Below are 13,544 nucleotides of genomic sequence, written 5' to 3'. Positions count from 1 at the left end.
TTGGGTTAAAATGAACCACCACAAAGGATATGAAACAAAGATTTTTAGCTTCAATTCAAGGGGTTTAAAAAAAATCTCGCATGAACTGTTTAGGAATTACAGCAATTTTTATACATAGTCCCTAATTTTCAGAGGCTTAAAAATAATTGGACAAACCAACATAATTATATATGAATTAGTTTTGATACTTAGATGAAAATCCTTTGACTGCCTTATGACTGGAACCCATGGACATCACCAAATGTTGAGTTTCCTTGTTTGAGATGCTTTGCCAGGCCTTTACTGCAGCTGTCTTCAGTGGCTGCTTGTTTGTGGGTTCTTATGCCCTCAGTTTTGTCTTCAGTAAGTGAAAAGCGCACTCAGTTGGGTTGAGGTCAGGTGACTGACTTGGCGATTGAAGAATATTCCATTTCTTTGCTTTGAGAAGCTCTTGTTTTTTGCAGTATGTTTTGGGTCATTATCCATCTGTACTGTGAAGCATCGTCCATCAGTGTTGCAGCATTTGGCTGAATCAGAGCAGACAGTATAGCCCTTTACACTTCAGAATTAATCCTGCTACTTCTATAAACAGGCACATCATCATTAACCACCAGTTAATACATGCCCATGCCATACATGCCCATGCATAACATTGCCTCCACCATGTTTGACTGATGATGTGGTGGCTTTGGTTCATGAGCCGTTCTTTCCTTCTCCATACTCTTCTCTTCCCTTAATTCTGGTACAAGTTAATCTTGGTTTAATCTGTCCAAAGAATTGGGCAGAACTGGGCAGGGTTTTTTAGATGTTTTCTGGCAAAGTCTAATCTGGCCTTTCTGTTATTTAGTGTTACCAGTGGTTTGCACATTGTGGTAAAACCTCTGTATTTACATTCAAGAAGGTGTCTCTTGATTGTAGACTTAGGCAGAGTGTTCTTGACCTGGCTGGATGTTGCCAGGGTTTTTCATCACCAAGGAAGCCTAATGATGGGCTCCTTCACCTGCATCAACACCTCTTTGGACCGCATACTGAGAATTTCCATGAACAGCTACCAAATACAAATTCAACACTTGGAATCAACTCCAGACCTTTTATCTGCTACATTTGTCATGAAATAATGAGGCAACAGGCCACCTGGACATGAAATTGATTGACAGTCAATTGTCCATTTTCTTTTGCGCCTCCAAAAAAATGAGGAATTATGTGTAAAAATGGCTGTAATTCCTAAATGATTAATGCGATATTTTTGTTAAACCCCTTGAATTAAAGCTGAAAGTCTACACTTCAGTGACATCTTGATGGTAAAATTGTGTCACTGTCCAAATACCTATGTACCTATATATATATATATATATATATATATATATATATATATATATATATATATATATATATATATATATATATATATATATATATAGGTACATAGGTATTATATATATATATATATATATATATATATATATATATGAATACTTTCACAAGAATAAGAAATATATATTTAAAGAGTCTGCTTGGACCCTTCATGACCTTAATAGAAATGTACTCTCCATGTTTGCAATATGGAGCAAAGGCTGTACTTCAATTGTCTTCACTTGTCACATTAATAAAACTAGAATAATGTAGAAAGTGTTGTAATACGCTGCAATCACATAATTCAACACATAAAAACAGAAAATAAAATATTTTGAGTACAGCACTGCTGTATAATCTGAGGTCAAGCCTGCACCTGAATGTCACATTGTGCCTTCATCACTGTCCTCTGCTTCTGTTCCGTCTGTTTGTTCAGATAGTTAGGAGTTTGCCTGTATCCTCTACCTTGCACAGCCATACAATTTATGTTTAATTAATGCTGACATGATACATGATATCATTTGAGCAATTATTACATTCCCTGGTGCAAATGATTTTACAATAAAGCTCTGACCATCATTGTTGGTAGCACCTCTAATTGCAGTATGACATCATCCCTGGATGAGATGCCCAGAATAAGATTTCCTCAGACAATTGTGACTTCTCTGTAAGTAGACTAATTAAGAGACTGTTGACATTTGATAAGAAATAAGCTGAAGTGAAAATAATGGGCTGTGCAGGAGCGATGCTTCTAACCTCATGTGCAGCAGAAGAACTAAATATCCTCATTGCTGGATAGAGGCTACATCCAAATTTATTAATAATCCTTAAATGTGCAAACCCCATTTTCAACATGCCAATCAAGATATGATTTATTTGCATTGAGATTGTTAAATATTAAATATTTAATCAAAACACTTCACTACTACTTCAACTTTCATTCAAATTCAACCATCTTTAATGAAAGCTTCCATTAATAGCTACCTTTTCAAACACATACAATATTTTATTTTAGAATATTTAAAACTATGAACATAATAAAGTGCTTTAAGTTGCCATGATACCTAATAATTATGAAATTAAATCCAGGTGTTTTAACTGCAACATATGAGTATAACATATTAATCTTGAACTAAACCTTGTATGTAACACTTAAAAGAAATGACTGGCAAGCTCCTGATTCCTGCATTAGCTGAGAAGGCAAACATGATGAGGATGTAGGTGGAGGGCAGGGCAGAGCATAACATAGCAGGGAGAAGGAGCAGCGGAGTGGTTTGCTTCCAAGACTCATGTTAGCGCTAGCTTGATTTCCACAACTTGTGTATTGTAGCTTTAATAAACCTATTCAACTGCCATATGTAATGATGCTGAGTGAGTCAATCGATGGAAAATGATATACTGAATAATTGCAGACATGGCTGTGTATGTGTAAAAAATAACCACGAAGACAAAAAGGACTTCCAACTTTCCCTGCAAAGAGAGCGGTTTGCACCTTGTAGGCTACTTCACTCGCTATTTAGCATTAGCAAATGACCTATTAGTGAGCATATCTTATAGCAAATGGACTGAATTCATAGTGAAACGGTTAAAAATTTTTATTTTACAGTGCCACAGTATGTAATTTTATAATTATCTAAATCATAAAAGGACTAAAACAAAACAGAACAATAGGAAGTTGCCACTGCATACGATAAACTAAATAGCATAGACTAATCAATTTACACATCTATCCATGTTTTCTGAGCAAATACATACTAATGGTTCCATTATTTATCATACTGGGAGCACTTGGTGTAACCAAATAGGCTACGAAAGCAGTTTCTGTGTCGTGTGAACACACTATGAAGTGGTTGATATGTGTTGTCAAGGATAGTTTGAAATTCAGATGTGCCCATCCAATTCTATAATAAATTTAGTGATTCCAGATTAGTTGACCTTTTATCAGCCCTTCTACTCTTTTATCATTGTGTTTTCACTGGTTTAATGGTCAGACACCATCACATCTTAAAGAGCTCATAGTACCCTATTACCCCACTAGAGTTTCCAAAAGTAGAATGGGATGCAGAGCCTTCAGTTATCAGGCTCCTCTATTGTGCAACCATCTTCCAGTTTGAATCCAGGAGGCAGACACCCTCTCCACATTTAAGAGTAGGCTTAAAAACTTTCTTTTTGAAAGAGCTTATAGTTGGGGCTGGTTCAGGCTTGGCTTGAACCATCCCCTAGTTATGCAGCTGCAGTTAGGCCTAGACTGCCAGGGGACTTCCCATGATGCACCAAGCTCCTCTCTCCTCTTCTTCCTTTCCATCTGTACGCATTCATATCCTATCAATGCTTGTTACTAACTTGACTTAAGTCATAACCTCTGTTATTATATGGTGCTATATAAATAAAATTTAATTTAATTTAATTGAGTTCATCTTCCAGCAAATATGGGAAAATACGTTCCCGGTCAAAATTATCGGCACCCCTGAATTTCAAGTACAGAATTCAGAAGATATTCAGAAAAAATGCAACTGAAAGAATTTTGTACAATCAAAATAGTTTATTATAATGCCCAAGCTTACTGAATAAAAGAAAAAAAAACTAAACTTGCATAATAGTGAAAAAATACAGACAATAAAATGTACCCAGGACACAATTAATATTGAGTAACATTTGGGTTGCAGAAGCTTTGGTAACAGTGGCAGCATCTAAACATTTCATATAGCTTTTTATCACTTTATTAGTCTATAACGGTATCTCGTTTTAATGTTGTGGCTGATCAGCGTCTACTCTCAAACTCACATTAAATTTTAAATGCAGTGATGTGTGTGTAAGTGTGTGTGTGTGTTTGTGTGTATGGAAGGGGGGGCAGTTGTAATATATTAATTCATTAATAGTATGGTATTATGCAAAAAGTAATGAACTGATTTGCACAAAGGGAAGAACCCATGAAATTTTGGTGCTGATCCGGTTAAAGGGGCAGATCCAGGAATTTCACATTCCTCAGCATTGCAAGGCATTTTTCAAGATTTGGCTTTGGCGCTCACTTGGAGCCAGTCTAGTTTAATCATAATCGATCATTTTACATCAAATCTCACTTGACATAGAACACCAGCGTTCGTGATAACAGTATACACCAACCTTGCCTTATTTCATTCATTTTTTTATTTTTACCTTAGTTTAGGTTCAGAGATATACTTCTTGAGTTTTGATATAACACCCAAGTGCTCCGCCCAAATCTCTAAATTTCCTTCTAGCTCACTGTTGATGTCTAGAAATTCAAGCAGCTCACATCTCGTCAACACTGGTTTAAGAGGAAAAATTGGGATTTGACAGTACTATGTGCATTAAACAAAAAGCAGTGAATTTATCTCTTACTTTAACATTTGTACTTAATTTTCCTCATTACCCAGTGTAGGCCAGACCTAATGTGTACAAAACACATTTTGACAAGGCTGTGACAGTTGTACTGCTGACCCACTGTGTGAAAGGCCTTTCTCCCATTTTAGGTCCTGAAGACCATGGTACTATGGAGACAGTGCTACAAAACCTGAAACAAGTTTGTTCTGACAAATATATATATTGCATCCAGTGAATGACAGAATCAGGAAAAACTCTAGAACAGGGCCCTGCCATGACAGTCACAAAGATTTTTTGAGCACAGAGGCACTTTTGCTATGTTACTTTGTCACATGCTGCAGTCTTGGAACGTCATGCTGTCAAAAATCTGCCTGCCCTTATCAACTGCTAGCACAGAGTGCTAAAATCTCAAGAAATTCAGTGTGACGGTGGAGTGTGAAATTCCCAAGCCTGTGTTACATCAGCCTGATAATTCTACCTGATGATAATTAATAATGATCCACCAGTGAGGCATTCATGCACACCATCTCAGCTGCACCCCTGTGGCATTTGACAAAGCCAGTGTGGAGACAGTGGTTACACATGTGAGATGAAAGGAAACATGATGTGAACTGGGAATACACGTTGCATTCAAGCTTCATCAGGTGTGCGACTGCCTTTATAATATGTAAAAACGAGACTGACTATGCGCAAAATGCAGCTAAGGGTAGCTCAGAAATGATCTGATATAGGGGCTTTAGTTGAGAAGGTTTTAGGAAGCTCTCGAGAGAGATCACAAGCCATTAGCCATTGCTTTAGGGACCAAAGAGCCTAAGTCTATTCAACAGTTCATTAATGTTTTTGTTCCTTTGAAACCTACAAGATGAGTAGCGGAAATATGTCCAGGGGCATTACTGTGCAGGTGGGTTGGATTAGAAAGGAGATTTAGGCTCAAATGGAACGAGACAAGTGAGCGGATTGCAGGATGGAAGACAAGCATCCATTACTTTAGAATTCAATCTATTTATGCAAGCTGCTGCAGATTGGATGATGAATTGCTCTCAGGGCACAGCACCATTATGTTCACTCTGAACCAAGGGTTGACCTCTTTGTCAAGGCACTAATGTCACACAGCTTTAATGATGATAGGCCAATCTGGGCTTCATTCCCCACTATTTCAGTTATATTTACCTGGACATAGACTAGGTTGTTCTGTGATAACCATAACAGGTTGGTTGAACATATCTCAATCAAACAGAAATCATTGGGATAAAAAGTCCTTATGATGCCAAGAGGCAGCAGGATTCTACTCCAAAGGCTTGTGGAGGAACAGCCTCTGAGAACCATGTCCACCAACGTGTATAAGTGAATATCATCAGTTGTCTTGCAAACCAATGTGTGACAGCCACTTAGCATGTAGCATTTCTCACCTCTCTACAGGTGCCCTGTCATCCTTGTTGGGTTAGAACAGCAATGCTTGTCTGACAGTCTGTCTGTCATAAAAGCTTCAGCTTAGCAGAGACAAAAATTTGTCATTAAGACAAAGAATTAGCAAACTTGTCAAGAAATTGGGAAACAACTGATAGAGTGCCAGCATATGTGTGAGTTTAAAAAAAGGACTATTGGAAAATTGCAAATGCTTCTAAAAACACTCTATGCCTCAAATTAATTAACTTCTATTTGGACAAATACATTTTCAGATGCAAATAAGGACTCATGGGCTCACATTTATTCATTCACTTTACAGTTTACCTCTTAGTAGCCATAGCAATGTCAATAAACTGTAAGCTAATTGACAATTTTGCTCTGTGAGCTATATTTTTGTTAAGGATTTGCAACCCTGTCTCCTAGACATTATGTTTCTATACCACACATTTGTTTCGCGAAATACAGTTAAAGGGGAACATAATTCTTGCCCGGATTATGTTCAGTGGCCATGTATTTTCCAGTGAAGAAGGTGCTATGTTTTGTACTGCACACAAGTCTCATGGAAGCTGAATGGAATCTATCTATGTTAAATCATCTGTAATGTTTTGGTTTAGAATAGGGAAATATTAATAAAGCAAACATGTTTACCTCATTACTCATATTTCAAATCAATCTGGACAGACCTTTCAATGTTCAACCAAGACCACAATCTTTGCCTAACCCTTACCAAGTAATATGATTGCCTAAACATAACCATAAAATACAGCAGATAACATCTGAATTAAGTTAGGGTTTACACTTACTCTGCTCCTAATACTGCATCCACTTATTAATTTAATTAGTATGTAATCCAGGTAAAATGTAAATTAATATCTGCCTAATCTAGGTGTAGAAAGAACAAAACTATCATTTATACATTTATATCGGTGTACTTAAAGCATTCATTTTTATAACAGCAATAGTTGTGTGTGACATGCCTTTCTGTTTCTTTCTGCTTTGATTGTCAGTAGTTTGGAAAGAATGCCACCAGACACTGCCTTCGTCTTTATCCTCCCACTTTTCATCATGTTAGAAGAGATAAATTAGCGTCATTATGATGACAGCATGGCATTGATCTCTATCATAAGTCTGACATGGTTCTGACATTCAGACTTCCCTCTACTCCTCAGACAGTCAGTTTAATGGAGGGTATGTTAAGTATACAGTACATTCACCCCTGAGAGACAGCTTCAGATCAACATGCATGGATTTACTTTACAACAGATAAGCATAACAAAGTCATGTACTCTTTAAAATTCCAATGTTTCATCAAACGCTTTCCTGTATGAAATAATCCTTTGCTGGTAAGAATTTCTGGGACACGCGGTATAAAAATTCAAACTTGCACACATGTAGATATCAGTCACCAAAGATCCAAAACACCATTGAGCTGGATTCTGTTGAAACGTTTAAAAATGCCCAACTCTTGAACAAATAAGAGAGATTAATCATATCAGTTTACTCCAATGCCTCAAATTTAAAGTCATGTAGATGGGGTCTCACTTACTCGTGACCCGGATTCTCCCCAAAAAAAAGAAAGAACAAAAAAAATCCATCCGCAGCCAAGCCAGTACTTCCACTTTCTTGGCTCGGTTTCTCACATCTTGACAGAATGGGGACAGTCTAATTTGATATATGGCGATAAAAATTTTGCTTTCTCAGCAGAGCATAACAAATTATATATTGAAAAATGGTTACACTTTATTTCACAATGCCCTAATTATGGCAAGATAACGGCTTAATTATGAAAAAAATGACTCCACTTTGCAAGTATGTAGGTTGTTTAAGCGTTTGACAAATAATGGAAGGAGAAGAATGGAGAGAAAACACCCAGAGCAATGTGAATAAGCTTTGCATTTTTTGGCCATGTGGCAGTGCTGAGTGTGATATGCTACCATATGATTGAACATATGGGGAAAAATATATTGTATTATTGCATATGACTCAGCAACCCACTGAACTCTGCAGGTTTTTATGACTAAAATACACATACAGTGGAAGGACAATGAAAATAAAGTTCCCACAGTTTCAGTCTTGGTGTTGTTGAGATTATACATGACATAAATGTGACTGCTCTGGATATGTGGAAATATTAAAACATCCTTGTACACTGAAAAACAACAAAGACGGGTTGAAATTTACAGACCAGGTGGCTCATACAGATGCAATAACTTACCTGTAAATCAATAACTGACTGACATGAGGTAGCCTAATGAGTGCTATCATTATCATATTTATGAGCGACCATGGTACGTCTTTATATGATAGAGAATGCCATATTTCAAAAGAGCAACCTTGCAATAAGTGCCAATATCTCACAGGCTCCTATATTTTTCATTTCAACAAAAGGTTGCTATCTCTACTGCTGTTCTACAACAGCATAATATCCTTTTATACTCTTCCCATGTTTGACTTTCCTGACATATCCATAAGTTGCTTGAAAAATTAGAAGTTCTCCTTGTTTTGAGGCATTGGCGTGAGCACCACCATGCTCTGCAGAAACTATGAAAAGCAGTCAGGCCCCAGTGCGCCCCTTTGTGTCCCTCTGTGTGCAGGCTTTTGTTTGTTCTGTGCGCTGCATGTGTGTGTGTGTTTGTATGTTTTCTCTATCTATTAAGCAAGGTGCAACAGCAGCTTGGAGTCATGACGCCCTCCTTTCCTTCCTCCACACCGCACCGGCTTCCCTGACAGCACAATAATTTTTCCTTTTCTTCCATGCGCCTTTGATGATGGCTCACGTTAACTCCCTTGAATGTGCTGTTTATTCCACTTGAAGCCTCCTCAAGTCCGTCTCCCCGCTGCATCATAATTTAATTTCTGAGCATCCCGCCCCCCCCGTTTGGCTCATTCATTTTAAAAGCATGACCTTTCCTGAGAACAATGATCAATCAATAGGTGTTTTCCCCAAATTAAAATCTCTGAGTGAATTAAAAGCCTTTCAGAGCTGAAATTATGAAGTGCAAGTGCTGAAACTCAGGCTGGGAAAAAGGCCACTCATCAGAGGCCTTTATAGTATGTTTTTTTTTTTTTTTTTTTTTTTAACCAGATGATTCTAACAAGGATCAAAAAATTCATTTGCACCAAAAAAAAATTCAAGGTGGGTGACTGTAGCTACTGTATGTGCTATAGACAACCACTTGCCTTACTGGGTTGTAGGGAATTTCGAAAGAAAGAAGCACAAAAAGTTAATCAGCTCATGATGAGGTAGTATCTATTATTTTTCCCAAACTAACATTTACTAGCAAACACTGAGAGACATCTTCCAGCTGGGCTTAGAGAGGGTCCTCCAAGGAACTGCTGCATTATTGATTAGATCCGTTAAAAACACCTGCCTCTGCATCTGGGGCCGGTTAAAGGTCCTACAAGGAGTGGCTAAAGTCTACTAAATGTTCAACCTTGCCTTCTGCAACCAGGTAGGCATCTGTAGTCCATTACCAAAACAGTATGTGCAAACAAGTGTTCTGCCAAATTATCCAGTTTCAGAACTTTGAAACTCCATTTTACTTTCTGACTGTAAGCCATGTTTTCCTACATTTGAATAACAGCTCTTTTTGTGCTGTTGAGAGTGACACTGTTATATTTTAGGCTATTGGCTTCTTTTTCTGACAAGACAGTCTTCATGAATTGTATTACTATACAAAGTACAATAGGGTGTGCTTAAATCATGGATGGGATAAAAATCCACAACCCTTGATGAATAGCAAAGGGCACTCCCACTGCAGTAAATTAAATAAAACTTCAATTTTTTTCCCTTTTTGCTTATATACACAACAAATTTCTCCCTAATTGCAGTTCCACCTTAAAACATGTATATTACAATTATTTACTTGTTTTTAAAGAGAAGGCTTATGGTGTGTCTACACAGAAAGCATTTCAGCTGCGTTTTTATGTGTCCATCTCATATGCATGTGAAAGAACAGATATGCTCCTACTTTAATCAATCCAGCTGTCTACACATACTGCATAACGGCTCCCATTTTACTCGCACTATAAACCCATAAACATAACCCCAAGCATATTTTTACACTTCAACTGTATTATGAGTCTATTTATGCACATGACCATAGTGACTGTGTACTGGGCTCTGAGCAATTCCAAAATGCAGGTGACCAATACTCAATACTGTACCTGAATGCATCCTGTGTAGACACAGACAGAATACTGGAGCTAACGTTGCTGCTCAAGCTATGACTTCTGTGAGGACATAGTGTCAGAGTTTCTGGGCAGTTTTCATCACTTCTCTCCAACAATCTAATGTCTCTTCTGAAGAACATGTCTGCCTTCAAACATTGATGAACGACTGAAAAAGGAAATTACTATAGATAATTTCATGCTCAAGGTTAAAAGCATAATGTCAGTGATGCTAGATGATAAATTGTGTAAATTGTTGATGCAGGTTGTGAAGAAATATCCACTGTGATTTGCACATGCCTCACCGGAGAAAGACAAAGAAAGCATTAGTGAAGTGAAACAAGTTGCTGTAGACAGTAGAGCAGGGCACAAAAGGCTGGATATCCTCTGAATTCTAAAGCAGTGGAAAATCAAAAGATTATGCCGATGCAGCAACGATTGATTAAAAACACGACTCCAGTACTACAACAGGTTTAGGTTTCATAAAGAATCGTGTGTCCTTCATGCCCAAATTACTTGTTATCTCTACCTGGGTACAGTTCAGTAAGCACGGGAGGAAAACTTCCACTGATTCTGGTTGTGTATCAATGGCAGGAGATTTCCCAGTGGAGGATTAAAATATTGGCAGGTCACTACTGTGAAGCCAAATATTGAAGGAGTCAGGTCCCAGCAAAATGCCTGGCAGTTTTCTTTGCATTCATGTTGAAACCAACTGCTTGTTTAAAACGCAGTTCTATCAATATCCTTGTTTCACAGACCAAATGCAAAAGAAATTGCTTTATTTAGTGCAAGATTCTGCACAATATCACTCTCAGATTTTTACAATACAGTAAAGGTCTATTTGCAGCAGGGTTTTGTATATGAAAGAAGAAGAAAAATGCCCCTTGAATTTCACTGATAATACCACAACTTTAACAAGCAAACTGCAAAGCTGCTACTGTTAAGCTTCTCAATGAAAAGGTCTTCAAACAAGAAAACATCTCTTTCAAATGAATGAATGCAGATCCCTCTCCTACTGAATAAAAGCCCTCTACAACACAGGTATTTCCACAACTCATTATTTTGATGTATAGCAATTAATTAGGAAACATTATTCCTCCTAACCCACAGTCAAAAGATAAGCCGGTGCGAACCAACCCCTCTCTTCTGCCACTCTAAAAAGGGAAACAGGTGCAAGTGAAAATGTCCACCTTCTATGCCTTATTAATGATTTTGTTTCGACGGAGAATTAGTTGCATTTGTTTTGTAATTAATGGTGGAGTCCAGGAGAGCAGAAGCCATTCAGTCTGCACCTTTTTGACGCTTTCTGATGGCTTTTGACCACTTTATGGCAAAATGCTCTGAAAAATGGGAGCTCCTTGGTCCACTAATCTTTCCCTTTAGCCCCCTGTGCCTCTCCTTTCCTCCCCGGCTTTTTTCTTTTCTCTCCATCTCTGGCTCACTCACAGACTTGCTACACTCAGACCCTCTCCCTTTTTACTAACTCTTGCCCATAGTTTTTCTGAATGCTTAGCACTTCTTTCTCACAGCCTTTTGTGCCATATGTGGGAGGTAGGGTAAAACAGAAAGTTTGAGTGAGCCCTCCAGGTCCCCTGCAAAGCACACACACACCTACATCAGCCTCCTGTACTCTCCCACGGATACTACATTGCCACCTCTAACAGCCAAACCACCCCCAAAACTCCTACACTCCCACACTGTGACTTTAGAAGTGCATTTGGCCAGTAAATCTGAAAAGAAAGCTTGCTTGGAGACTTCCCAAAAGTACACAGGCCACTGAATAGGTTACTGGGAAATGCTTCTTTTAATGTTATATTTTTATTTTCACTAGCAATTGGTGTGTTTTGGCCTGGCTGACTAACAAGCAACTCCAGACATCCTCAAAGCTAGGCCCTGTCTGATTTATAGTAATTGGCTCACAGTACCAAAGTGATCCCTCTACAGACATGACATCCTTCTGTATACTAACTCTACTGATTGCTCCTGTGGGGTTAACTGTAGAGATTGAAAATGACAGTTAATGTTACTGCAAATTGTTCTAGAATAGGTTTTAAAGGGAAATTCCCTTCCATGAGGCAAAGGCTTGGTCTTCACTCCTCTTAGCCTCTAAAGACATGCTGTTTACATATTAATGCTTGGGATGCTGTCTGCCACAGAGCCACTGCTGTCTGAACTAAGGGCTGAATTTGAAAAAAGCATGGGTGTAAATGGATCACAAACCATATTGTTTTTTGCCTTGTTTTTGACATTTAATTCCAGGTTCTGAGGGATGATAACACACACTGTGATCCTACACAGAGCAAAAGTGAAAAAAAACTAAATAAAAAATAAAATAAAATAAAACATTCCACTCTGGTAACCAAGAACTTTATTAGGATCACCTGTACAATTGCTTGTTCATGCAATTATCCAATTAACCAATCATGTGGCAACAGTGCAGTGCATAAAATCAGGCAGATACAGGTGAGGAGCTTCAGTTAATGCTCACATCAAACATCATAATGGGGGAAAAAATGTGATCTCAGGGACTTTGAACATGGCATGATTGTTGGTGTCAGATGGCTGGTCTGAGTATTTCTGAAACTGCTGATCTCCTGGGAGTTTCACGCACAACAGTCTCGAGAGTTTTTACTCAGACTGGTGCCAAAAACAAAACAAAAACAAAAAACAAAATATACAGTGAACAGCAGTTTTGTGGACATAAACACCTTGATGATGAGAGAGTTCATAGGAGAATGGCCAGACTGGTTCCACTTATGTCAGCCGAGAACAGAAATCTGAGGCTGCAGTGGGCACAGGTTCACCAAAACTGGACAGTTGAAAACTAGAAAAACTTTGTCTGATGAATCTGGAATTTTGCTGAGGCAGCAGATGGTGGGGTCAGGATTTGGTGTCAACAGCATAAATCCATGGACCCAACCTGCATTGTGTTCACAGTCCAGGCTGCTGGTGGTGGTGTAATGATGTGGGGAATATTTTCTTGGCAAACTTCGGGCCCTTCAATAGCATTCAATCCTGGTTTGAATAACACAGCCTATCTGAGTACTGTTGCTGACCATGTGCATCACTTTACAGCTACTTCCAGCATGATAATGCACCATGTCACAAAGAAAAAAGTCATCTCAAACTGGTTTAATTAATATGTCAATGAGTTCAGTGAACTTCAATGGCCTCCCTAGGTACCAGATTTGAATCCAGTAGAACACCTTTAGGATGTGGTAGAACAGGAGACTGGCAGCATGAATGTGTAGCTGAAAAATCTGCAAAAATTATGTGATGCAGTCATGTCAACA

General features: G+C 38.2%; 1 protein-coding gene across 1 annotated transcript in view; it reads right to left on the bottom strand.

Annotated features, from left to right (window-relative positions):
* opcml (opioid binding protein/cell adhesion molecule-like) overlaps positions 1–13,544 on the bottom strand; it is a 159,739-nt gene that overhangs the window by 18,405 nt on the left and 127,790 nt on the right. The gene's annotated exons all lie outside the window — the stretch shown is intronic.

Source organism: Xiphias gladius, chromosome 17 (genome assembly GCF_016859285.1).
Source record: "Xiphias gladius isolate SHS-SW01 ecotype Sanya breed wild chromosome 17, ASM1685928v1, whole genome shotgun sequence".
NCBI lineage: Eukaryota > Metazoa > Chordata > Actinopteri > Istiophoriformes > Xiphiidae > Xiphias > Xiphias gladius.
Note: the sequence above shows the minus strand (reverse complement) of the source record. Positions and strands in the feature narration are given on the sequence as shown.